This window comes from Notothenia rossii, assembly GCF_949606895.1.
Source record: "Notothenia rossii genome assembly, chromosome: 7".
In the NCBI taxonomy this organism is placed as follows: domain Eukaryota; kingdom Metazoa; phylum Chordata; class Actinopteri; order Perciformes; family Nototheniidae; genus Notothenia; species Notothenia rossii.
The window spans coordinates 23,814,265-23,840,499 of record NC_136905.1 but is presented as its reverse complement, the minus strand read 5'-3'; the positions used below and the strand labels follow the sequence as shown (position 1 = coordinate 23,840,499).

The 26,235-nt window shown below is 39.3% G+C and overlaps 1 long non-coding RNA gene across 4 annotated transcripts in view; it reads right to left on the bottom strand.

Moving 5' to 3' along the window:
- The window catches only part of LOC307047396, a 111,872-nt gene that overhangs the window by 61,724 nt on the left and 23,913 nt on the right, over window positions 1-26,235 (bottom strand). For 2 of the 4 annotated variants that reach the window (XR_013810403.1, XR_013810405.1), the window contains one exon: window positions 1,286-1,381. The exons of the other annotated variants lie outside the window; for them this stretch is intronic. This is a non-coding gene — a long non-coding RNA (uncharacterized lncRNA). The remainder of the gene's footprint in view (window positions 1-1,285; window positions 1,382-26,235) is intronic. 4 annotated transcript variants of the gene reach the window in all.

The window sequence follows — 26,235 nt, the reverse complement described above, 5'->3', positions numbered from 1 at the left end:
ACTTTTCACTTATTTCCAAAGATTCCCTGCTATTTTCCAGTTCCACCCTTTTGTGTTAGTTCTGAACTATAAATTATGTCACTCTGCCACTGGGCTTCTTGCTCATTATGGCTAAACTGATAACACATGCGGAGGCGCTTTAACTGTTGAAACATTACAGCACTAAACAGCTGACTCTGCCAGAGCTCTTAAAGGGCCAGCACACGCAAAAATCTATTTGCAGCGAAAGAAATCAATTCAGTACAGGCCAGGTTGTCAACATTGCTTTCATATTTTAAAGGATGCTACTGATGCAAGGATGAAAGGTTCAAAGCTCTAACTGGAATTGAAATCTATCACACACTCTGATTCAGTGGTAAGAGTGCTCACTCCTGCTTTACTTGTGTTCCTATCCGAATTGTGCAGAGAAGAGCCAAAACTGAGTGTTGTTCTTCAACAGTTTGTGGGCATTTTTATCTTTGTTTGTTTCCATTGGTTTCAGTTGTTTTCATCAATCTTTCCAAAATGTCCCAGTTACACCCTTGTGTGTTGAACTATATCTAGTTTTACACAGGGCATTATGTCATTCTGCCTGTGGGGCTTTCCCACATTCGTGGCTCGGCTGATAACATGTGGTGGAGAACTGTTAAAACACATGGGTGTGTAGCGGTTTTAAACTCCTAACCCATATCAACGTTCCCTGAGAAACAGAGAGAGGAGGGGGTTTGGCAAAAGAAAACCGGTCCCTTTTTCCCCCACCAGCAACCATCAGCTTTAAATCTCATCTAAATTGTGATTACCTTGGCTGGATACAGTAACCCAGCCCATGTTATTGCAGGACGGCTACAGCTGTGCCTCACTCCATAAAACCCCCAAAATCGTTCCCTAGCCATTGCCCTTACCTTGCTGATTTACAAACGTTACTTGAAAAACACTGCAGGAGTGCGGGTCTTTAAAAAATCTGAGTGAAGCTGTTGAACTCCACATACTGTGAGAGTTGTTTGACATCAGTGAAGGTTGTGGTTCCCCACTTTATCCACACTGCTGTACAAACCTAACTTTACCACCATGTTTTGTGAGTCAGGGAATAACACCTGACTCCCCTAACTGGTCTTGATATTTTTTCCGCAGCACATTAGTAGCCTCTCCTTATTGTGTCAAACACTGCATAACTGAACACATATTGTGCGAACACACATTTTCATGCAGCTGTACAAAATGAATAACAAACCAAAACAGTTTAGCTGTTTATGTGGGGGAGGGAAGGACACTCTGAAATGAACTCAATTCCCACTGGGGCACTCACAGGATAAGCTCAGCTGATATGGACCCTTGAGAGGAAGTTGGACTTGTTTACGAAGGAAATGACATCATTGGGCTTGGATCAGACAATGACCTCATGCTGACAAGATAAAGGCAAAGAGACACAGAGAGAGAGAGAGAAAGAAAGAGAGCACAGTTAAGTTAGGCTGCAGAAGTCACATGTACAAATGAAAGGTGGCTGAGTGCACCAGGGTTATTTTAAACCTCAAAGTTGAGTGCTTAATAGATTTGGCTGCTCTGTGACATTGGCTGATTTGTTTTGGATAATGTAACACTTATGGTCTATCTCTTTATTTGCTGGTCTCCACAAATATTCAATGTTAAAATGTAGGCCAAGTTGTCTCACATGGGAAGAATGAGTGGAATTGTTTGCACCAGTGGCCTTGTCTCTTCAATACCGTGTATTCTGAAATATACACGGTGTTGGAAGATGGATTATGACAATAGGACATGACATTTGCTGTTTCCTCAACAAACATTCCACATTACAAGCATTAATACGACATGTGGTGATGATTTATTGGGCACTGTGGGATACTGAACAACCTTAGTGGGCCAAAGCTTCAGATCTATGATGCTGCTTGTGGATTGAATCGAGACAATGAGCACAAGCAACAGAAAGAAGAAAATATATTCCATTCAAACTTCAGAGTTTGTAAAAAAGACCTAGGGAGAGATTTCAATTAATGTTTTAGCAGAACATTTCATTTTTCTTGGACAACCTCGACTCCTCGGGGATTAAGATAAACAATATTTTCCGGAAAGTACAAATTATTAAAAGATACCAACCTATTTCTGTTTCGTACAAGTATTTACTTTTAATGTTGCTGTTCCATACTCATTCTCAGTCAAGGAACCACTACAACTTTCCATAACAGCATTTTGTTGCCCTGCACTTTGGGCAAAGTGCTATGTGATGACCTCTAATTGTCCCGGGGATTGGACAGTCTGATTGAAAACAAAAATCCTTTAACACAAAAAAAAATGACTAGAGGGGATTTGGAAGAGCTGTTGGACCTCTCAAGCAGAGCTGGACTAAAGCCCAAAAGCAAAGCTTGCTACTGGGTTAAGGATCTTAGAATATGCCCAGGATTATCGAGCGAGAACATGCCCAGGGACTGGTAATACTGATTTTGGCTAAAGAGGAATACTGGGTTGTGTAAGAGGCAGATTGTTCTTGTTGTTAGTATAATGTCAGTATTCAGGGGATAACAATAATGGATTTGAACAGGGGGTGGTTTGTTGTTAGCCAACAGTAGTGCAGACAGTTGTTTCCCTGCATTTATCCATGATTGGTAGGCTAACGTAATTAGAAATGATCACCACTGCTAAAAGAAAAGAAAAAAAGTGTAATATGATCAGTTTTTTTGCTTTAAAAACTGCATTTTATAAAAAACCCATTTACACGTGTAGCACAGTAAATGGCATGAAGATTAAAAGTGAAAATAAACATAACAAAATAGGCATGTTTTGTGAATGATTTACAGATAGATGCAAGTACGTACTGTAATAAGAGGCTATAAAACACAAATACATGACTAAGGAGGTTTTTTTGTACATTATTTTGCTAGACTAAGTTTAATTGGAGGAATATACAGGAAATTCTAATCATCCCCAAAAATCTGAATTTTTATCAAAAAGGCCCAATGACTAAACATTATTGCACTACATGGTCAATAGAACTGGGCAGTTTTATTCTGTAACTTTCTGTGAAAAACCCTACTACCTTAATTAAAGTCACACTTTATAAATAGCCTGCACCACAGTTGTGACATTTAAAGTAGGAGCTGGAGAATAAAAACAACCCCCAACTGCATTGTTGGCAGGTGGCAAAGAAAACAAAAAAAGGCTGACCTTTACCTTTAGCACAGAAAAAAAAACACATTCAATGAGTATTCAAGGCTTACTCAAGAAGCAAGTTGCTTTTTTAATTAACTTAAAGAAAGTGCATTTGTTGCCTAACCACAGGAAGCTGTCAAAGCCGTGTGCTTAGCATGTTCACCCTCCACCCAGACCACGTTCCAAGACTGCTATAATTGGTTGGGAGAATAAATAATTACGAATGCAATTTTTAGGAGACCTTTCATTATATTAATAATTATCGAGATAGACATTATTTCACTAAGTATCTCCTTTGGATAATAGTGTAGTATTTGAACAGGAGATGTTAGGAACTATTAAGCAAATACCTTTGAGGTATTAGGGTTATTATAGGATGTCATTACATGAATGGCCCCTATGAGGATCAGCAGTTAACACTATGTTCTTATGGTCACGCACCAGCCAGTAACAGGCTGGTTCACTGGATCCACAAACAGAATCAATTACAAGACTACATCTATCATCATAACTCTTGGAATACACTGCATCACAGACCAATGTTCGTTGTAAAAAGGTATCTTAGGATGAGTTTTAGTTAAGGCTATACTTCTACATAAATGTTTCGGGCAATACATTTCAGTTTTTTTTAACATGAAAGCACTTTCAATGGCCTGTCAAGAATTATCTTTCCAGGTATTACGGCAATGAAGTCTAGTGAGTTAATTCACACAAACAGAACGGTCCCATCTGGACTGATTAACATACTACATTGCTAATGCTAACTTTTAATGGTGTGATCATCTCACAAGCTCATTTGCAGTGAATTCTTAATGCAGAATTAGCATATTAGAACAACATATTGTCTCTCACTAGCCAGGGGCGCGATGCAAGGTGGTGTCGGATTCCATTTCTGTCTTAAGCGACAGCTTGAACAATGAACAGTAGTGTTCATTCAGACACTTTGAAGAAATAAAAGATCATGCAAAAGCATGTGTCCTTGAACAAGAATGCATTTGTATCTATTGCCACTTGACATAATTGTCAAAGTCAATCAAACATATGATGCATTGCACATGTGTTTTCTCAGAGTGCTTTCAGAATAAACACAAGAGTAGCCGTTAATGTGTATCCACTAGGTATGTTAATATTAATCACTGTGTTCTGTTGAATGTGTCCAGCATACAAATGCATTTGAGTGAACTAAAATTGCAAAAAATGTGCACACCCAAGCATTATTTAAAGCAGCATAGCCATTTAAATGTTTCTTTTTCAAAGCAAAGAACTTTCCAGCAAAGTATGATGATGAGATGTTATATCTAATCATTGAAATGCATGCAGCACAGACTGCAGTCTCACTGATCCGCCCACTACACACCCACCTTCCCCTCCAGACACACACACACTCACTCACACTCTGACACACACACACATACACACAGAAATTCTGTCCTCTGCAGAATCTGTCGCACTAATAAGTCACAGCGTCTCTTCATGCAAGGAAGAGGAAACATAAAATAAAAATGCAAACGCCGGCAACAGCCTTTTAATGTTGCTATAAATCTAGAAGGAGCGGCAAAGGTAGCTGTTAGCTGTAGTGGAATAACTCCCTCTGTTAGACACACACACACACACACATACTCTCACACACACACACACGCATACAGAAAGACATTCTCACACACACGTATACAGACAGACAGATAGACAGACAGACGGATAGATTCCCAGGATTAGGGTTGCCATTTTACACATGATTAACGTTGTAAAGCTCAAACAAACCACGTTCTTGATCAAGTTGTGGTCACCTGGGTTAAATTATTTCAGAAACAATGTGTTATATCTTAATAAAGATATCATGAAACATTCAATTCTAACCGGCAATCCATGTTTGTTCTATGTAAACATCATCTCTACACCTAGCTGCAAATTGACATTATGCCCCTTGATGGAAGGATTGACCTCCACTCACATATCAAATGATTCCTCTTCAGTGAAAACATTCATATATATGGTATGTTACCTCAGCTATCATCACTCCCAGTGCCTGGGAAGTACCACTGTGCATGCTATAGATAAGAGCTCTGATGAGTGTTTGTGGCCCTGAGTCACATATACACACAGGCCTCAGACCACCACTGGAGCCGATAATAACTCTGGCTATCAAAGTAGAGACAGGCTTTCTTTTCATCCCAGAGAAAGAGGTAGAGAGAGAGAGGGAGGAAGAAAGAGATAGGAGAGCAGAAGACAGGTGGGGAAAGGGAGGAGGAGGGGGGGGCGGCATATTTCACCTCCATTCACCTGCTGACATGGCCTTTCAAAGAAACCTTTCATTAGACCTTCAGAACAGTCAGCTTAGTCTGCCCATTGCCGTCAATTTAGCTGTCATATTACACTAGCTCAGTCCCCTCTTTCATCTAGGGGATTTTTCATCTCAGGATTTTCATACAGGAGGATTGGTGAAAGAGGTGCATGTGCGGAAAAGCCTCAGAAGTCTCAACATCTAATATATCAGTTAAGTGATTTAAGGTGTGCATGGTTAACCCGCACACACCTGAATCCACCCGAGCAGAAAACACTGCTTAAGGGAGTAACACCTTGAAAGAGAGTCTTTCAGCATATCACAACAAAAAAGGTGTCTCTGTGTTACTTCATCTTTTTTTTTTTCAGGCATAGATGATCCAGTACAATCTGTTACTCTTGGCAAAACAGCTTCAAACAGTTTTGCAGGAAGTGTTTCCTTAAATGTGTGCCAGGGCTTAAAATGGGCCATGACCCATTTTTTTATTCAAATATTCCTTTTTTAGATTTTTTTTCAGGTGTGGATTTACAAAGAGCTCTACAGCCGAGGTTCATTGCAGTTTTAAACAGACTCTTTTCTGGAATTGGTCGGGGCTAGGCTCGATCTTTTTGGCTGAGTGAGCTTTGCTTCAGATATGTGTGGTTCACATATGGGATCTCAATAAGTCCTTTCAGAGGGTGATAATTTATTCTGCCAACACCTCTTCTAAATCATTAACTTGAGGGGAAGTTAACCCAGCAAGCCTATTTCTTCACATAGTTGTACAGTAGGAGGAATGCTCCATGCATGCACAGGCACAGGGAGCGAGGGAGTAAGCGTGATATATATACAGAGAGAGAGAGACGCTCAAAGCTCTCACCTTTAAATAGAGCACATCAATAACATTCTGATGTTGATGTAAGACTTGAGAGGATTGGCTGGTTTTACTTTCCACAGCACAAGCTCAACCCTCTCTCTCTCTAAAGCTTTTTAGGCCACCCACAGATCATACAGAGACTCTCTATATACTCAACAGCTAGAGAGTGGTGTGTCAGCAACTTCTCATACCATCCTGCTGCCTCCCTCTGTTGAGGCTGACCTTTACAGCTTCAACTCCATTTATTCATGTAAAGATTATATAATCGATAATGGAAAACACAACAAAGAAACCCATGCACATATAAACGTAGTATTTGTTTCAAGAAGTTGCTTCATCTTAATCTTTTCAGTCGACATCAGTTGTCAAAGGGCTGACCATCTGTGACCAATTTCCACAAAGAAGGGCAACGAGTTTGCCCAAAAGGCAACAAGTTTGCAATTATGTCTGTTTGTGTTTTCAAGCTAAGCAGGCCCGGTAATCCAAAGACACCATAAAACTTTGCAACCCCACTGTTTAACTGAACTCTGGTACGCAAATGTGAAAGCTTCTTACTCTAACAACGGAACAACTTTATATACAGTAGCCAAGCTGACACTGGGAAGCGTAGCAATTGTCATCCAATTGGTAGTGCACCGTCACTCCAACAGAAGAACTGCTAGCAATTATATTGCTTAGTTACAGTATAATGAATGCCTGAACCCTTGGATGTTGGCTAAAAGATACATTAAAAAAATCAACCATGTTGTGGAAAACTGAAGAATATGTAGCTTTGCATGTTGTTAAAAGGAGATTTATAGAAATAGAAAGGTAATAAGAGCATCAGTGACAAAAATCCTTATTAGTTGTCTGTTAGAGTCAAACTTGTAATGTGTAAGTTCTTCTGTTTTATCTGAGTCTGCACCTTTCTGAATATTTCGGGTACGGTATTATTATTGGAAATGAGTCAAATATACAGCATCTCTATAAGGGCGGGAGGATTAAATCATAGGCTTGAAAAAACAGCGGCATACTTGCGGTCAAAGCACAAGAACAAACTCCAAAACTCAATCATCATTCATTAATGGTTCAAAGGCCGTGAAGGGTTATATTGTGACACCTTCTGCCTGCCCTGGCTCCATGGTGATGTTCTGTAGCTATGCTTGACCTCAACCTCAATACAAACTCCAAATGAAAAGAGAGATCATTAAAGCTTCAGATATTACACATGAAGTATTTCTTAAAGAGCATAACATAGACTGTTGATCTTCATGTGAATGCAAGTTTTTTTGGATGTGAATTTGAAATGAAAGTTCACCCAATAATACTCCTTCCTAAGGCTTTTATAGAGGGTTAAAAACACATGATAACATTAAGATAACAGAGATACATCACCCAGTAATGTGTTTGCTTGTACACCCTATCCCATGTATGTGTTATTCTCCCTGTGATTTCCAGTTTTCTATCAAAGCCTGTTAAACCTCACATGCTATAGAAAGTGTATAGGTCTGCCAAAGACACCTTCACTTCTTGGCACTGTAGAGTGACAAGCCAACCAACGTTATCAAAGTTAGCATTGACAAAAGTATCATTTGTCGATGTTGTTTGCATGTGTTTAGGCAAACATGATCAAATCAGAGTCCTGTACGGTGCAATAAACACAATCTGGGTCATGAAAGGTCGCAGTGTGGCCGCAAAACTGCAAAGATGCAAATAGAGTAACAGAAACCAACATTGAGGCAAACACACACATGCAGACAGACACGCACAAACACACACGGTGTGGCCACCCAGGACGATTGAGAGAGATGGAAACTTTAACTGTGTTTATAACTCTGGATTATAGGGTAGACTGAGAAAGACGCAGAGAGAGAGAGAGGGAGAGAGAGGAGTTTCGGTTGCTCAGCTGTAAATAATTAAAATGCAGCCCTCCCCTACTTACTCTGTCCTCTCTCTCTCTCTCTCTCTCTCTCTCTCTCACACACACACACACACTCCCACACACACTAAACTCTATTATCTTTATTATAACTTCCCTTCCTGATATATATTAGCTGTCGATTTTACAGAGAACAAGCGCAGCAGGCTTATCTTGTTAAAACACAAGGTGTGTGTGTGTGTGTGTGTGTGTGTGTGTGTGTGTGTGTGTGTGTGTGTGTGTGTGTGTGTGTGTGTGTGTGTGTGTGTGTGTGTGTGTGTGTGTGTGTGTGTGTGTGTGTGTTGTTTCTGTTAGACTATGTGGTTACTAAGCTATGTCAGGTAGAAAGGAATGGCAGGTTTTACCACAGCTGATAAACAAACACAAGCAGTCGTACACACTCACACACACATACAGATATCTTCCTCTCTAACAAAAGGTGTTTGCAAAGACATTTGATATTACAGTCAAGATGTTTGAGAGGGAAGCAAATCTTTATGACTGTTTCATTATTTGAATAGTGTTTTGAAAACTCAATCCAAATAAATCTTTCTGTTGCCTTTAAAAAACTCTCTGTCAGCTCCTGGTCAGGGGGGCTTGGGAGGCTAAAATGGTTCCTTTAATGACTTTAGATGGATACATTTCCAAAACTCAGAAGTAATTGACTTTGAGCTTTGTGACTGACAAACCCTTGGAGTGGAGGTCAGTAACCTTACCCCTAAAATCTGTTTTGCCTACGACAAAAATCTTTTTGAAAAGTTTGAAAGCCACTGCGTTAAAATCAGCTGCAAACCATTTACTGTGGAGGCTGAAGACTAGCTGCCAGGTCTTAAACAGCATGTCTTTTTGGCACAGCTAACACACAGCTGAAAGCCTTCTACATGAAAGACTTATTCTGTACAAGGCCTGGGGCTCATAAAAGAAGTTTATAGTGTGAACAAGGATGGGAAGGTTACTTTCAACATGTAATCTATTTCATATCAGAATTATTCAATTAAACACTTACCGGTGGGGCATTTCTTTGGTAATACTTTTGAACTCACTCAAAATGATTCTCAACATGGCAAATACAAACATGTTTTAATAAGCATGTGAGCCAAGATAATGGGAACAGACGTGATGCAGATGTTGTGCATTGGCATGAAAATAATCACAACTGCAATTATCAAGTGTTTAATACTAGCTTTGAATACAGTGCTGTGAGTTTAGTTTACAAGAGTATTGTATTGCAGGGTGCATATTAACCCTTAGACACCCACATAGACCCATTGTTATCTTGTTTAGAGGGGCACATGGGGTTTTTCAGGGGATATAGAAGGTCAACCGTGGATGTCCGTAATAATTCAGTCTAATGTTTCAGTTCCGATGCAGCTCTGTGTTACTCTTATCCTACACATGTAATGAACATTGTGTTTGAGTCAGGCAACTTTTCGAATGTAGATAATTCAGTGTCTAAAGACTTGAAACCCTATGATTGAAGTATATCATGTTAATTTCCTTGCTCTTTGATGTCTCATAAGTTGTTGTTCAAGTTTTGGGGTTGATACCATTTTTCACACATTTTTGATGCCAAATACAAACATTTTTGACCTCTCAAGAATGGATAGAAAAGGTCAAAAATCCCTCAAACAAACCACATTAAGACACCGGAAATTGAGCAACACCAAAGAAAAAGTATATATCAAGTTAGCCGGACCACCAGCAATCCCCCTGGTCTTAGAGGGTCAAGAAACAAGATGTATAGTCCTTTTTTAATATGTTTAATGTGGTCTTGCTTGGCTGCTTGCTTTGAAAAATTATTCTATTTTTTAAGGCAAAAACCCAGCGCAAATCAAAGCAACATACACTACACACACTTAGCAATTACACACACTCAAACACACAACACACACACACACACACACACCATTGCTGTTTCCTAAGTAGCCTGCCAAGCAACGCAGGGCCTGAGCCAAGGATTTGAACTGCTAGGGGTTAAGGGTTCAGTGAATGTCAGATGTGTAGCTCACTTTAAACATCAAAATACACACACTCACACATACAAGTATATCCAATCCCACGCTGCATGTCCTTTTGACCCTAAAAAGGCCAAGGGGTCATGAACTCTCAGGAACTTTAAAGACTTGAGCAGTTTGTACTCTGACATAGGAAACAAGTATCATTAATGTCCATCTGTTACATCGGATTCGACAGCTTTGATCTGTATTTCCTGTCCGCTCAATTTTTTACGTTCTTCTTATTCAAAATATGACTTTGGTCCAATACATGGAAATACACTCTTGTAAAGGGAACATTCCCATGTGCCAAACTGGTGTATTGTCCTCTTTCTCCTTTTGCTTCCTATTTTCCTTACCCATTTTCTTGACTTCTCCTTTATCTTTTTACTTTTTTCCCCCTGTCTTTCCTTCATGACCAAGTAAAGATGAACAACAGAGAGAAAGCATTCCTATGAATTCAACTGAATTCCTCAAAAAATCAATCAGATGAACAGGACCTTTTGAATGGTCCAAATGTACCCTTAGACATAAATAAATCAATATCAATAAACAGCACAAATTCAGAATCCATTCACCCCAGCTCCCTCTGCTAAACATCTTCAAAGCAGCTATTTCAAGATGTAGATATATGGATTCATCCCTTCAAAGCCCTATTTGAACCACCTGTAAACACGGACACTCAGACCAGAGAAAACTAGCAAAACTAAAGGAGCTTATTTGATGTAAGAGCTAAGACTTAAGATCCTAAAAGACTCATTGACAGAATATTCAATGATGCAGATTTGTTTTTACTATATTTTGGAAATAATAATACACTTTATTTATATAGCAGCTTTTACGCAAGATGCAGCCCAAAGTGCTTTACAGAGAAAGACAAGATTCAAAATAAAGAGTGAGGAACATAATTAAAAACAAGTTATAAACAAACAGAAAGCGTTATATCACAGAACCATAAAACAATAAAAAAGTAACAGTGATACCACTAAAATAACCCCAAATTAAAAAGAAAGGTACTACTTTAAAAAAATTCCAATGGAGTTTGCTGTTCTAAGATCCAATATAAATTTAAATTAAATGAAGCCCCTTAAAAAAATCCAACAACCAACCATTTATTTAGGGCCCTTCAATTGCTAACAGTACAAATCCAACAACCAACCAACTTCTCAATTATTTAAACTAAATCGAGTTAAAATAATTGAGAAAATAAACTTTAAACCGGCAGCACACAATGGTGGAACACTTGTATATGATGACCAAAAACTGTAAAAAAAAAAGAGACATAATGCGTCTTAAGTTGATTTCGTCCGGTCGGTTGGGGTTGGCAAAAAGCAGCCTATTGTGTCAAATGACTGACCTTTCTGCAACCTCTCAAACCAACCTGGATAGTTTTTTTCTTGCTGCCAGCCCGCTCTTAACCTCAATCCTTCTCCAGTCTTTCCCTCCCTCACCCTCCCCGCCCCTTTCCATCTCTCTATCATCTCATCCCCCTCCACCTCCACCTCTATTCATCCCATCCATCTATCTGTATCCACACCCCCCTTCCTTCGCTTCCTTCACTTTTCCCATAAGTCTGACCTTTGCAATGTCAAGTCCTTACTTTTTCATTATGATTATACAATAGACCCCGTACCTATTTTACTCTTTGTCAGGCACAACAGTAGTGATTACAATCTCAATCTCCTAAATGCCCTCATGCAGGAAATACTCAATTTCCTTTATAACCTTTAATTTCACTCTCAATCACCATAACCTTTCATTTTGTCCACAACAAAAGGACTGTTATGTTCACAGTGGCCTGACATGGATTTATAATAGGCCTTATCATCACAAATAATGGAAATGCTTCATTTTGCCCTTTTGCTGCATTTCATACCAAGTGATAACAATTATGATTGAACACATTTTTGATAACCAGGTAATTCAAGTTAATGTTGAAATACAAAACTGATAACAGGAAGATTAAAGTTTTGGCTGTGGTGTAGGGTCAGTTCACTTAACCTCAATCCACCTTGAAACAACATACCTCATGTTCACCACTGTTGGGTTCTCAACATATTTCTAAAAAGGACTTTTCATGAAGAATGTTTGCTTACTTAAATTATTAAGGATTATTCAGAAAAATAAGCTTGTTAAACTGCAGATTACTTTTTTTTCCTTTTAATGAGATTACGGAAATACACCCTAAAATGAATTAGCCTGTTAGGATTTTAGACAATTATAGACCTTGGTGTCTTACCAATGTGTCTTTGAACGAGACATAGAATAATCTACAGTCAACCAAGTAACTTCACTGTAACTATAATTTCAATGCCGTGATAACTGAGTTGCGTTTTATTTGATCAAAATAGTGTCTTGGTTCTCTATATATTGTGTACTTTAAGTCGTAAAATCTAACTCTAATACAAAGCAATGTCAAGTGAAATGTATTTCAGGTTGTACTTTCTCAGTAAGAGGTGTTAGAATTGGGACCGAATGAATCTTTATAACTGTCTGTTTCACCTCTCGCCACGTCTGGCCAAAAAGGATCCTCTTTCTGCGCTCCCCTTATCTCTGCTATAGCTAACCTTATCTCACAAATGGGCCCCATGCAGAAACACAATCATCATATACATCAAATGGCACCAAAGTGGACAAACACACACAATGCACACATATCACACACGTTAATGGCACAGGACTTGATCTTTTTCCATTTGCGGTGAAAGACACGAAGCATTAAAAAATGGAGGAGAGTGAGACCCCTTCTTTTCGCAGATGAAATGAAAGGCTCATGTTGCAGCGATCTGTCAAAGCCAGCAAAGGTTCAATGCTGGGTCAGACTACCGGGGGATTTTTTCACCGTGTTCTCTCTCAAATTACATGGTGGTAGAGAGGAATACAAGGAGAGGAAGCGGTGATACTAGACAGCTGTGGCAAAGGGAGAAAGATTGATATATTCACAGAGAAGGAGAAGGAAGTAAAGAAAATATACGGCTTCAAAAAAAATATTCATGAAGCTCAGAGTTCATTTTGTCTTGCTGAAGGACTTTTTGCCACATCTTAAGATAATTAGGCAACAGTATTAAATAGAGCATGGCATTGTGAGAGACTAATTGGTTCCGGTCATTTTTATGCAGAGTTCATAGAGAAAGTGAGACTGAGAGGCAGAAAAGAGGCAGCGAGGAAGGAAAAGATAACAGGTGGATGGAGGGCCAGTGGGGCAGTATCAACATCAAGGCCATATCTAGATGTACACTTCGCATCTCTCTCCCTATGGCTCTCTGGTTCCTCTCTCTCATCCTGTTACTCTCTATTGCCGTGTCCTCTTCACTGGATATAACTCTCTTTTTCACTTCTCCTGTTTCAGACACACACACAAGCTACAGAGTCAGTTCAATCACCAACTGAAAATGACCGTAGGCACTGAGAGAGAAGAGAAAGACATTGTGTGAGTGTGTGAGGGGGGGAGAGAGAGGTAATGAGACATAGAAAGAGGGTGGGGGGTTGATATGTGGGTGACAGACATAGAGGAGAGCGAATTGGAAGAGGGGACAGTCTGAGAGGGGGGTTTCTTCATCCAATGGAAGTTGGGGTTAAAAAGTCGAAGGCATCATAAGCATCAAAGGCAGACTACAGAGGCCATTCTTTAGCTGTCTTCCCTCTTCAAATACAAGGCTATAGTGTTAGACTTATGGTTCATTCCTGTTCGCTAAAGATGTTGCTATTGTGTGCAATGAGCAATGGAAGACAGCCACAGAGCGCATTTCTGAATTCAGAATTTGAAAAAACCTTTTAATATTCATCCATGCAATTATGGGACTGTGAATGGATTGTTCCTACGCTTGTGCTTTATTCATTTTAGCAAGACTGAGCTGCCACTTCAAGAGCTGCACACCACTGTGGAATAATCAGCGCTATAAAACAGCTTGTTGTCAGTACTTCTGACTGACTGCAGGATTAGAAATGTACAAACACACAGATATAACCACATCACCCTTCATTTTAATGTGATCATGCCAACCCAAAATTACCACTTGCATGTTGCTTAGCAACCACAACTTGTTTAGCTGCCGTTCAAGGACTTTGCTGAGAGAGAAAAAAATAACAATGAGCAGTGCAAGGTTGTTCTTTACATCTTTAGAGCAGCTTGGGGCCTTTGTTATGGCACTTAGGCTTTAATCATCAATAAAATATATATTATTCAATTCACCATACAGAAAGTAAGTGTTCAAATCTGAAATCCAAGAACACTTTCAGTAGTAGTAAGCAGTAAAACTGAAATTATGAGAAAAGAGTGAAACCCCAGCTCTAAAACATGACCACAGGGAAAATACAAAAGGAACCACTTGCCATGTTACCTATCACGCCTCACCATATAACATCTGACAAAGCTGAACAGCCATAAAAAAATAATCAAGAGGGAAATAAAAGATAAGTGTGCCAGAGCACCAAGAAAATGAATACATTTCTCTCTGCACTGTTACTCGGGAAAATGAATCAGGGTATAGGGAAGTGGCACATTTAGGAGTTATAAACAACTCACAGAAAGATCACAGAGATTACACAGACAAAACTGCACAGGGAAGAAATCACAGAACACAACTAGGAAAAAAGCAAAGTGGGGAAATGCAACAAGATCCAGCTTAGAAACAGACAAGTGGATACAAGCATCAAAACAGTACGAGCCAGGAGGAAAACGATGACACTGAGAGAAGAAAGGAGATGCAATACACACGCTTAGAGTGTATAAGGAAACACAAATACAGGAGAGGAAGGAAAATGAATTGGATGCACTGAAAACAAGGACTGTTTTTTTTTTTTTTTTCTCACTGCAATGAAATCACAGCAGTTAATCTCTCCAATTTGAACTGCCCTTCCGGGGAATATCTGCCAACAATCAATAAAAGGTTAAATAACGGCTATTAAATAAAACAATATAAACTATCGACTCTAAAAGACAACATTTCCTGAACACAAACACATGCTGTGGTGCACATGAGAATTTGGAGCTCTGGTATTTAGTCACAAACATGTCAAAGGATTAAAAAGGACTTTGTGGCAGCAGATAATCGTTGTCATTAGTAACCCCTTGAAGCCACTTATAGCACTTGGTTATGGCTGCTACTGTACCTCTGGAACTGTATTTTCCCCCCATTTGTGCAAGATCATCATCTGTCTCAGGATCTAGGGATATCAGGTGAAGGAGCCACAGTGGGCCTTACATCAAAAGAGATTAGCATCAGTAGAGGGCTACATTAAATGAAGGAGAAGGAGTAATGCCACACTGGGCAGAGCTTGAGTTGCATATTTAAGAATGGCCACACTGGAGCCCCTTAAGAGTGGTTAAAAAAAAAAAAAGATATTAAGTGGGGAGAAACATCTACGCAGGGAGTCAGTGAGTTAATGTCCCGTTTCGAGAGGGAAGGTCAACCTTATGGGAGGAAAACTGGAAAACATTTAGATCCACAGGCACTAATGGCAGTTTTTCTACACATTATGTATCCTAAATAGAAATCCACTGTCCTCTAAATTGAGGCTTTAAAACATCTGGGGCAAAGCAAACAATGTTTCTGTTCTGTATTCTTCTGTGTGTGTTCTGTTTAATAAAACTGTTTATTGGACAAGTGCTGTACTGTGAGGATTCTCTCTTGATTTTCTTATTAACTCTTTGTCTGCTCAGCCAGGATATCTTCAACTGCTCATGCTTAATATCCCATCCTTTATTTAGAACATTGCTCCTGCGGTAAATATAGTTAAACAAATGTGTCTAGGAATAACTAAACAAATTATAATTCAGGCAGATTATATTTTCCGACTGTTAAAACTATCTTTTATATTTGTAAGCAGATTTGATAACTACATTCTAAATCTAAATTTGACACTTTTCAAAACTCAGTTTTCTGGAAACAGAACACAGTGACACTATACTATAATCACCATACACCATGCACCAATGTGTGAATTTCCCTTAATTAAAAAAACTTTTGTTGTCAACTATAACAAGTACTCCCCTCTGAAACAAGTCGCATCAGAAATGAAGAGAGGTGTGAGAGAGAATCTCCCCGGAGAGATTTGCAGAATGTTATTTTCACCAAGATTTGTTCTGTTGTGTTTCTCCAATAGGCTGTTGAGTGCTGTAGCAGGGGGATAGTCACGCAAGAGCTACTTTATATGAATAACATTTCATGTGCACTAATCTGTGGCTTTCTTGTCACAAAATGACACACACACACACACACACACACACACAGGGATGAGGAATGGCCTCAACCTTGGCCACAATCACACATTCTGTCTTTGTGTATATCTCCTCTCTCTCTCTCTCTCTCACACACACACACACACACACACACACACACACACACACACACACACACACACACACACACACACACACACACACACACACACACACACACACACACACACACACACACACACACACACACACACACACACACACACACACACACAACCCCAAAGCTAGAGTCTAGCAAGAAAGACAGACTAAAATTAAAGAGCATGTGGGTTCACCATAGGAACTGGCTGGCCAAGCCTAAACGCATGTCTAAAGTAATAATGTCTGGCAATTCCTATAAATAAATGTCTGTTTTGCTACTCTGTCTTGTATTTATTGCTTTATTCTTCTTTCAAGCACATGAGCGTTTTGTTCTGTCAGAAATGGTATTAAAGTGACACTCTCTGACATTCTAATTGAAAGAAATACGAGTTCTATAACTTTTGTCAGTTTATATTCCTCTTTGCGTTTACCCACACTTTTTCGTCCCCTTGTTTCTGTCACTCTTTCTGCACTGTAAGAATAAGTTGACGAACACTCCTCCTTGAGTCTGTCAACATCTATATTAATAAAGTAAGAACTGCTGACATGTTGATATAAATAAATCTCAGTTAAGTGATGTTTCATATTTGACAGATTGCAGGTGATCATTACTTCACATGTACATTTACTTCAGTGTTTCTCTTTTATTTAAGAGCTCCTCTTAACTGAGACAGGCAGATGATGAGAGTCAAAGGGAGTGGGAAATTGAAGTGAATTAAAGCCGAGAGAGAGACAGTAGGAAACAGAATAAGTCATCTAGATAGACAAAGAGGAGAGACATATTGCAATGAGGTGAATTGGCTTCTGCAGGCAGACAAAGTGGATGTCTTGGCAGCTTTATAAACAGAAAGACAGTTTGATTTAACCTACCTCTAATTAGCACCCTTATTCATTGACACTTTGAAGCAACCCCAAGGCTATGAGTGAACAAGCTCTTCCTTCCTCTGTGTGCATGTTTGTCCTTGTTAATTCACTACAATCAATTGAATACTATTGTAAAGTCCTTCATTGAACAGTACACTACGCACAGGTAAAGATAGTAGTATAATGCAGTAGGCCACTGATCTACCAGGTGAGCCATCGGAGTGTCTAAACAAATGTATTTATAATGACTGGATATATGGTATCATCATAGAACGGTTCATGCAACATCTTTCCAAAAGCTATTTTGTATTTTTTCAGTGTGTGTTTTTCTATGTCTAGCTTGAGTTACTATGAAAAAGATTGTAGATTGGTTTGAATGAAATACTTGTGAACTGACGTAAAAATGTGTGAATGTCAAGTCCTTTGTTATAGCTTAAGAGTCAGTCGTTTTTTTGGAGCTGTTTATATATTTTAAGCTGAATAAAATGTTGAAAAGCTGCTTTACTTTCACTCAATGGAAAAGCTGTAAAAGTTTGAAGTAATTTACATTTTCTACATTCAATTAAAAACGTATTTGCACTCATTGACTGTTACACACTGTGCATCTGCAAGAACAATGAGATTTCTCACTTTCTTTTTAATGTATTTGCACATCTCGTCAACAACTGCACAAACAGCTTGTCAAGGTGTCACTTCCCTTTCTCAGGGGCTTACAACATGCACAAAGGATTGGTTTCAGCAGATAATAAATGGAAAATCATAACAGATGAATACAAATAAATGTCACTGTAGAGCTTTAACTTAATTAAAAACACTTAAAAGTCTTGATCTACCTCAGCAAGACAGTTCAACTGTGTGTGTAGGTGTGTGAGGGTACAGCAGTGATTTTCCCGTAGTCCAATTAACAGTCATAGCTGGAAAAAGGTAATTACAAAGCTAAGTGGGAGACTTTAAGTCATGCTGAGACACATAACGTAGACACACACACATTTGCACAAACACAGACAGACACTAACTCAAAATGATACATGAACACAGGGGCTTGTCAACCTATCAATTTGAAGGAGGATCCCAATATAGACACACCAGGACAATTAAATGCCATTTAAGCTTTCTTTGAATTACGCAGAGAAATTATACAGAAAGGTATTGCATGGAGGTTATTCAACAGAGTGATACGATAATCATCATTGATTAGCATAAAGAGAACTGTTAAACGATCAGAAGAATCACATCTGATTCATAATTAAATACAATTCCGGTAAAGTCAAACAACGCAAGCAAAGTTGATGGGTGAAATAAAGAGGGACTAACCACAACTAGCAAAGTAGACACTGCAAGTACAAAAAAAAACTGCTTAATGTCATTAAAAGTAGTTATGTAAATATGACTAAAATCAGTATGTCATTTGAACAAAAAGTCAACGGATTTTGACTTGCTAACATCCTGTTGGTTCGTCAATGCAGATCATCATAACATCAGATGCCTAAACCACACACACAACCATAAACATGTGCTATGATACTATCAGTGTTCTGAAATGTCTTCACACCCTGTCATATCCACCTGATTAGCGGGTTGTTCAGCCTCAAAGTCAGGCCGTGCAGATGTGCCCCGACATTCTAGTAACACCAGTTCAATCCAGGTCAACTGGTGAGTGTGTGTGTGTGTGTGTGTGTCTGCGTGCGTGCGTACGTGCGTGCGTGTGTGTGTGTGTGTGTGTCTGCATGCGTGCGTGTGTGCGTGCGTGCGTGCGTGTGTGTGTGTCCAGACTTGTCTGGGAAGGTGCCGAAGAGGTTGATTAGTAATCTTAAATCTAGAGGCACTGACTCACTCAGGTTGCCAATAACCTTGTTTGTGTGTTTCTCACACACAGTTTGTTCCAGGTTTGAGCCAGGACAGATGATTTAGTACAGGGGTGTCAAACATACAGCCGCGGGCCAAAACCAGCCCGCCAGAGGGTTGGATCCGGTCCGTGGGATGACTTTGCAAAGTGTAAAAAGAGAAGACATTAACTGCAAACTTAACTTTTCACAATGTTCATACATTTTAAAGGCAGGGGATAACTTAAGCATGATATTGTTGAAATTGCACTTAGTTTTCTTAAGAAATTTCAGGTTGTTCATAATGTTTTGTAAAAAAGATGGAATTGCCGTTATTTATTTGAGGTTATTTTGCTATGATTTTACTGGCCCTTTCCACTAAAGATATGCATTTGGCCCCTGAAATAAAATGAGTTAAACACCCCTGATGTATAAAGAAGGACACAGTTAGGGGGAATGGGTCAAAATCCCCAAAAATAGCACTTTAGCGCAGGACACTGGTGGTTTTGGAGTGTGAAAAAAGAAGCTTGGATTTAATTGTTGCAACGGAACTTTCATTGGTATTTAACCCAACCATGCTCTCTCTAAATTTAATTATAGTTGTATTGCCTTAACAGGTCCTGCACTGCAGGGGCTTGCACAGGAGCATTGATTGTATGTGTTCTGTAAATTATTGAGCACTGAAGATGGCAGTTGTGACCTTTAATTCCTGTGAAAAAAATAAGAAATAACTTTGAAAGAAGTGATGGGAGTATTTGTAACTGGGGGACTGATGACCGAAGAGGTGCTAAGGGTGTCAGAATGTTTCCCATGAGCCACGTAAAGCCTTTCCTCCACACATATGGAGCTGGTTACATTGAACAGGTGGCGGGGCATTGAAGACTTTGGAGCCTGACACACACAGACACACATTCGTGCACACTGTCTCGTTATCTCTGCTCTCAGTTAATTTACGGTCTTAGATCAAACATTAGAAAATGATACACCTGACACTCAACCGCATATCATAGAACTAAAGAACGAAATGGATGGAGGCTGATGAACAGCTGTCTTGTAATTTACAGTTCTGTCATCAGTGCAGATTATACAAAACAATAAGGCACGAGGAGCTGTCTGACGACCAGATACCGCAGGATGTTACCGCACGGCGCAGGTGCAGATGTGAAAAAAGACGGAAGACAGAGTTTCCTACAGCTGTTGGTTTATAGCTTATAATTATTGTCATACCCATAACTGTCATTCAACACCACATTGTGCGTACACACAGTCTCATTGGTGTGCATGTGTTCACCACACTTCCAGAGGTTTTCTGTTTTAATGTTTTCTTTGTTGAGTTTTATTCATTTCCTGACTCCCATTTGGGGAGTCATGATTCTTCTTTGTCCTGCCACCTATTAAAATAAATGAGCAGAAACAATAATTAATGGTTTATGGATGAATGGATGGATGCATGGATATATAAATGCATGGATAGACATCTTTGTAAGTTTTAATCACATTTGAAGCACACAAGTGTTTTAGTTTCTTCCCCTCTTCTTCTCGTTTCTGCCTACTTTACATTTTAACACCTTTAAAATCAATACAAATCTAACCAAATTTAAAAACAGCCACTCCGTCATGAATGAATATTTCACCAATGTCATTTCCCTCTTATTTACTCCACTCTGAAGCTGCTGCCGCCATAGGAATGACAACCCTTGTTGGGGTTCTGTCGCATCAAGCCAGCAGATTTGAATGCTAAACCCATTAGCCAAGCATCACTCACAGTCAGAGCTGGCGATGATAAATAACCCAACCAGAGAAATCTGATTAGCAAAGACGGAGGCAGGGGATCTGAGGGAATGAGTAACAGCAATGTCGCCGTTATCGGGCCTCAGTCAGATTGGAAATCACACACCGAGAAAACATGAAATGTTCATCTGCAGTGGGTTGTGGCGGCTGTTTTCCTAAACCATGGGTTGGGACCCAAAATTGGGTCTTTGGCGGGTTGCAATTAAATGAAAGCTGAACTTTGCGTGCATGTTGCTAAGCTCTGACACGCCAGAGTCACTGATCTGCACAACAAACAGGCTGGTAATAGGTATATTTTAACTTGTGAGGAACCGGGAGTTTCTGGGTGATACTTGTGCCTCGAGGCTGAGGCTGTGGCTGAGTGAATCATTCACATTCACCAAGCATCCATGCACAGGCAGACAAACACACTGTGTGTTTACTGTCTAGAAATCTGGCTCTATTTATTATTTCTATCTGGTTTGGCTGATAATCAATAAAACTGGAGCAAGATGGATGATTATGTATGTTTTGTTTGTGTTAACATTTGTTTTATGGTAAAGGGTGGCCTACTTTGGGGAAAGATCGTTTTTGTCATTATTTGCTGAAAAAAACAAAGGGATATTCTCACCATTTTTAAGAATTTCCTTTGAATGATTTATTGACTGAATACTTGAAACTGGTATGACAGGATTTTGTATCAACCTGTGCTCTTTGTTACCTCCGCTGGTTTTTACAGCACTAAGTCATGCTTCACTAGACATTCAAGGCTTGGAATCAGGTGTGTTTTGACTCCCTTCACTTGAAAGACATCCCACCAGGGGGTGGCCTCACAAGCTCGGGTTATTGGGTAAGGTAGATTCACTTAGGCAATGTGAAAATAAACAACTTAAATACAGACATGCATCAAACAGTCACTCTGGGAAGTTATGTTTTAATGTTTTATGGTTGTTGCGAAAGGATAGTTCTATTTAAAAAAGTGTTATTACCATACTCAGATGTGCAGTACATATTGTACTGTACATACACAGACATTGCAGTAGGGTTCGTTTTATCATCTTATATCTTAGTTTGTACTCTTCTTTTTTCTTGTGTCTGCTTATTATAAAGCTATAATATATTCAGCATGAAAAGGGCTATTAATTTTTCTTTGTTCTGTTTTTTAGAGCCACATTTCCAAGCACTGTCTCACACTAAAAAGGTCAACATGGACTCAGAATGCAACACCTCAATAAGGCAATCGATTCAAAGCCCTTAACCTGGTCACTCAGGTCAGATATATACATTTACATTCATTATAGTAACCCCTGAGGTCAAACTGAATTCAATTACATAATTCATCACTATAGGCGATTAGATCAACGGCCAAGGTGATTCTGTGCAAATGAAGGTGTGGTAATCTTGTTAATATCATAACTGAATTTCAGGTTAAAAAAATCAATGTAATGAATGGCCACCGGCTCAGGAGGCTGTTTTGTAATTTCACTTCGTATTAAATGGCAGTGCAGGGGTATTTGTAATCTAATGTAGCCTGCAAGGGCAAACATTATGATACACAATACATTTGATTGCATATCATTAAAAAAATGTCCCTGCAGAACAGGACACATAAACGCATCACAACATCAAACCATCAGTCCTGGTTAATTATTAAAACCCAATTCAATTTACCCTCACCAGTTCACTGACAACCCCATATAGCTTCTATAGCCTGCCACTTATGGTTGCATAAGCATTCCCTGTGACAAACAATTACACAAACACACACATGCACACATACATCGATTGCCCTTTCCCTCTGAGTGTTATTAATACATGCGGTCGTATTAAGAAAGGTTAACGAGCAGTAAGACCGCTCACATGGAATACAAACAAGAACAGTAGAGTCCTTACCCTGTATAGGTGAGAGAGAGGGTCACATGGCTTTTTGGACCTTTGAAATATATTTATATTTTTTGCGATGAAAGCTGCACATGTTGAAAAGGATGACTTTGATCGCATTAACAAGTAACACAGGAGGCTAAGATATAAAGGACAGATATCATTGACAATTTCTAAAACATGACACTTCAGTTTTAAACATATGTTCATGCACATATGGTCCAAACACTTCAAAACAAATGAGAGTCATATGCTAAATAAAAATCCCAATAAACCAAACAGTTCCTTTGATGTCAAAATAGAAGACCAGGGCAGAACGTTCATGCAAAGCTAACAGCTACAGTATGTGTCATCTAGGAAAGTACAGCGCAAGGAATAACCATGTGTAGTACGGTATACATCACAAAGGATCTGAAGCTGCTCTCTTTCTTTCGAGCATGTCCAAATAAATGTCAAATCGCTCAGTAAGCACACATCCCGAAATGTATCTCTTCTTCCTTCCCACATCAAAGAGCTGCCATGCATGGTTCAAAGCTTGAATGGTTTTGGAAACTATTTAAAAACATGTGCAGTCACAAAAATAAATGTATGACTTGGAACCTCTCTCTCTCCCCCCCTCCCCCCCCCCCCGCTCTCTCCCTTTCTAACTGGGTCAGTGTGATGATGGTGTCAGTGTCTGGACTCAGCAGCGGCATATTTGCATCAGTCATCCCAACTAGACCGTGAAGAGAAGGATTTCCCTGCTCAGCTGTGCCAGTGAGTCAGTGAAATATACCCTCATAAAACCCTGCTGGACTGAGAAGAGGCCTGAGGAGACTTGGATCCATTTAATGGGCTCAACTTCAGGCTCTTTGCTTTTGGCAATGCAGATACTTTGTAAGTGGAAAGTAACATCCCAAGAGACACATAATGATGCCTATAAGGCATACAGACATAATTCTTATGGTATCTCATAAATGTGAAGAACAGACATTATCCCTTGAGCCTTTCTAGGTACAGTTTTAGATTTAAATATTATCCCTTTTTTTGATAATTTTATCAGTGTTAATGTATATGGCACATGTTGCCACTGGTGTGACTTTTCTTCTTTTTTTTTTTTACTTGGAAGATCAACCCCAGCTCCTTGTAATAAGTCTATAAAATAAACTATGTGCACAAAATACAGAAATTCAGACCCTTAAGGGCAAAGACGTCCCCATTAAAATCCATTAGAACCATGGTTTGTGATCTAATAGCTGTTACAGGATAACATCTTTATAACGGACTTTTCATCTAAAGCCATACCTTTTTATTGTCTTTTTTCCACAATTTAAAAAAAGGATATCAGCCCTTTGGGGCAATTATGCTATTTTCAGTGTTTACACACACAAAAATAATATGGATTAAAATAATCTTGCTCATCATTGTTAATTCTAGACATATTTCTGTGAAAAAATAAAATTCAACCCATCATTTAATATACAGGTTTTTTTGGCTGCATCATAAAAAAAAGCTCCATTTTGTAAATAAACTGGTACTCAAAGGGTTCACATTTGACACAGACGTGTGTGTGTGTCCTCTTGGGACACAAGAGCAGCTTTTTCAAAGTGAGGCATGAGGGTTAATCGCCCGCTGTAGTTAACGATCACCATAATTGTATTGACATTTCTGCACTGATTGAAAATCTAAATACTCAAAATACTTAAACGTTAAACACAGCTTTATTTTTGCTGGAGGAGGCTTCTCTTTTTTTGCTTTGATTTTATTTTTGTCTCAAAATCCTCGAGGCAAGGTTGCTTCCCATTAAACACTTTATCAAATGTTCAAAGCATGAAATGAAGAGTGGCAGTAAAAAACATTCAGGGCTGTGAGCTGCATCAACACTTGATATGCACTTATTTCTGCTGAGACACCAAGACGACCCTCTGGTGAGCTTTAAGATTGGATAAAGACTCAGTGGTGCAGCCAAAGCTATGCAACCAAACTCACCCTCTAATTAGGCCTGCTCATCCAAATTTAGAATACTGTGGTGAAAACATTTCCATGATATAAGCAGCCTCAGGACATCCTTGAAAATGTGGCTGTGATTGCAACTTTGGGGCTTAATTAATTGAACAGTCTGGCTTGTCGGGCCATATCAAAATAGCTTGGGATAGTATTCCAAAATTGTGATGAGGCGGAAAAGGTGGTTAATGAAAGTCACAGTGAGAGTTGAACGTAACTCACATGCTGCATATTCAACTACAGGAAGCCATATTTATTCCATATAGTCTTACCTCTTAAAGACCATGCAACATATTGTATGAAACAAGTGTTAATCCTTGGACTTTTGACTAAACCACAATGTTATTACTCAAAGTTTTTTTTCATTTGTGGTTACATTTTGTAATGTTTAGCTTTTCTGGATGGTATGAGGAAGTCTGAAAAATACAACCTGAGACAAGGGTGAGGTAGAAACATTAAGGCAGAGATAAAAGTCCCTCTGACTCATCACCTCGCTGACACTCCTTTTCTCTCCCAACCTCTCTCTTCTCCCTCTCCGAAGGCTTTGATTATAACTCCCCAAAGTTTGAAATTGATGTGTTTTATATCTGTTTTTTCTCTGGACTTGGGTCAGCTGAGAGTCAGCCAGCTGGGCCTTGATCCTAAGCTCACTCTCAGGTAAACCTTCAACTAGAAAAGACCCCTATTGCTACTTTCAACTGCATCTCTCCTACTCCTCCTCATCCTCCTCTTCCTCCTCCTCCTGACTGCCACTAAGTGCTTTGTTGATAAACCCACTTTAGAGTTCACTGGTCTGTCAGAATATTTCGCTCACCTCCTCACGCTATTTGAGTAGTGGGGATAAGTGCTGAGGTGTGTTAAAATGTGGGTGTTTGGGTTTATGTGCATACAAAGACGTTCTCTTTGGTATCTGATAGAGTTTAAACCTGTTAAGCCTGGCAGCCCCCGCCCGTGGGGGCTGCAGGCTTTTTTTCACAAAACTGTGTCTCAGGGCTTCTTAACATTTAACAACCTATCAATGTGTCATACCCACTTAACGGGAAGAAAACTCAGCTAACTGACGATAGGAACCATTTTTAGCTAAACGAAACACAAGGGTAATACCAAGCCTATGAATTAGCACTAACGCACTTAGCACAGAACTCGCTGTAGATATATGTTATGACTTATATCGGATCTGCACGAACAGGATATCGGATGACAGCTGAGATTCCACAGAATCTAGAGGTATATCATCACTGTGCGACCAGAACTCAGGGCAGCGAAGGCAAATCCAGACATCACACAACGTAAATTTACGGAGCCAAAATGGCAAATACGTTTTACTTTTGCTGTTTTCTGATCAAAAGTTATGTTCAATGGCATTAAAACGATAAAAACGCTGCTGAAGGTTAATCCAATGTGTCTGTGTCACTTTGAAATG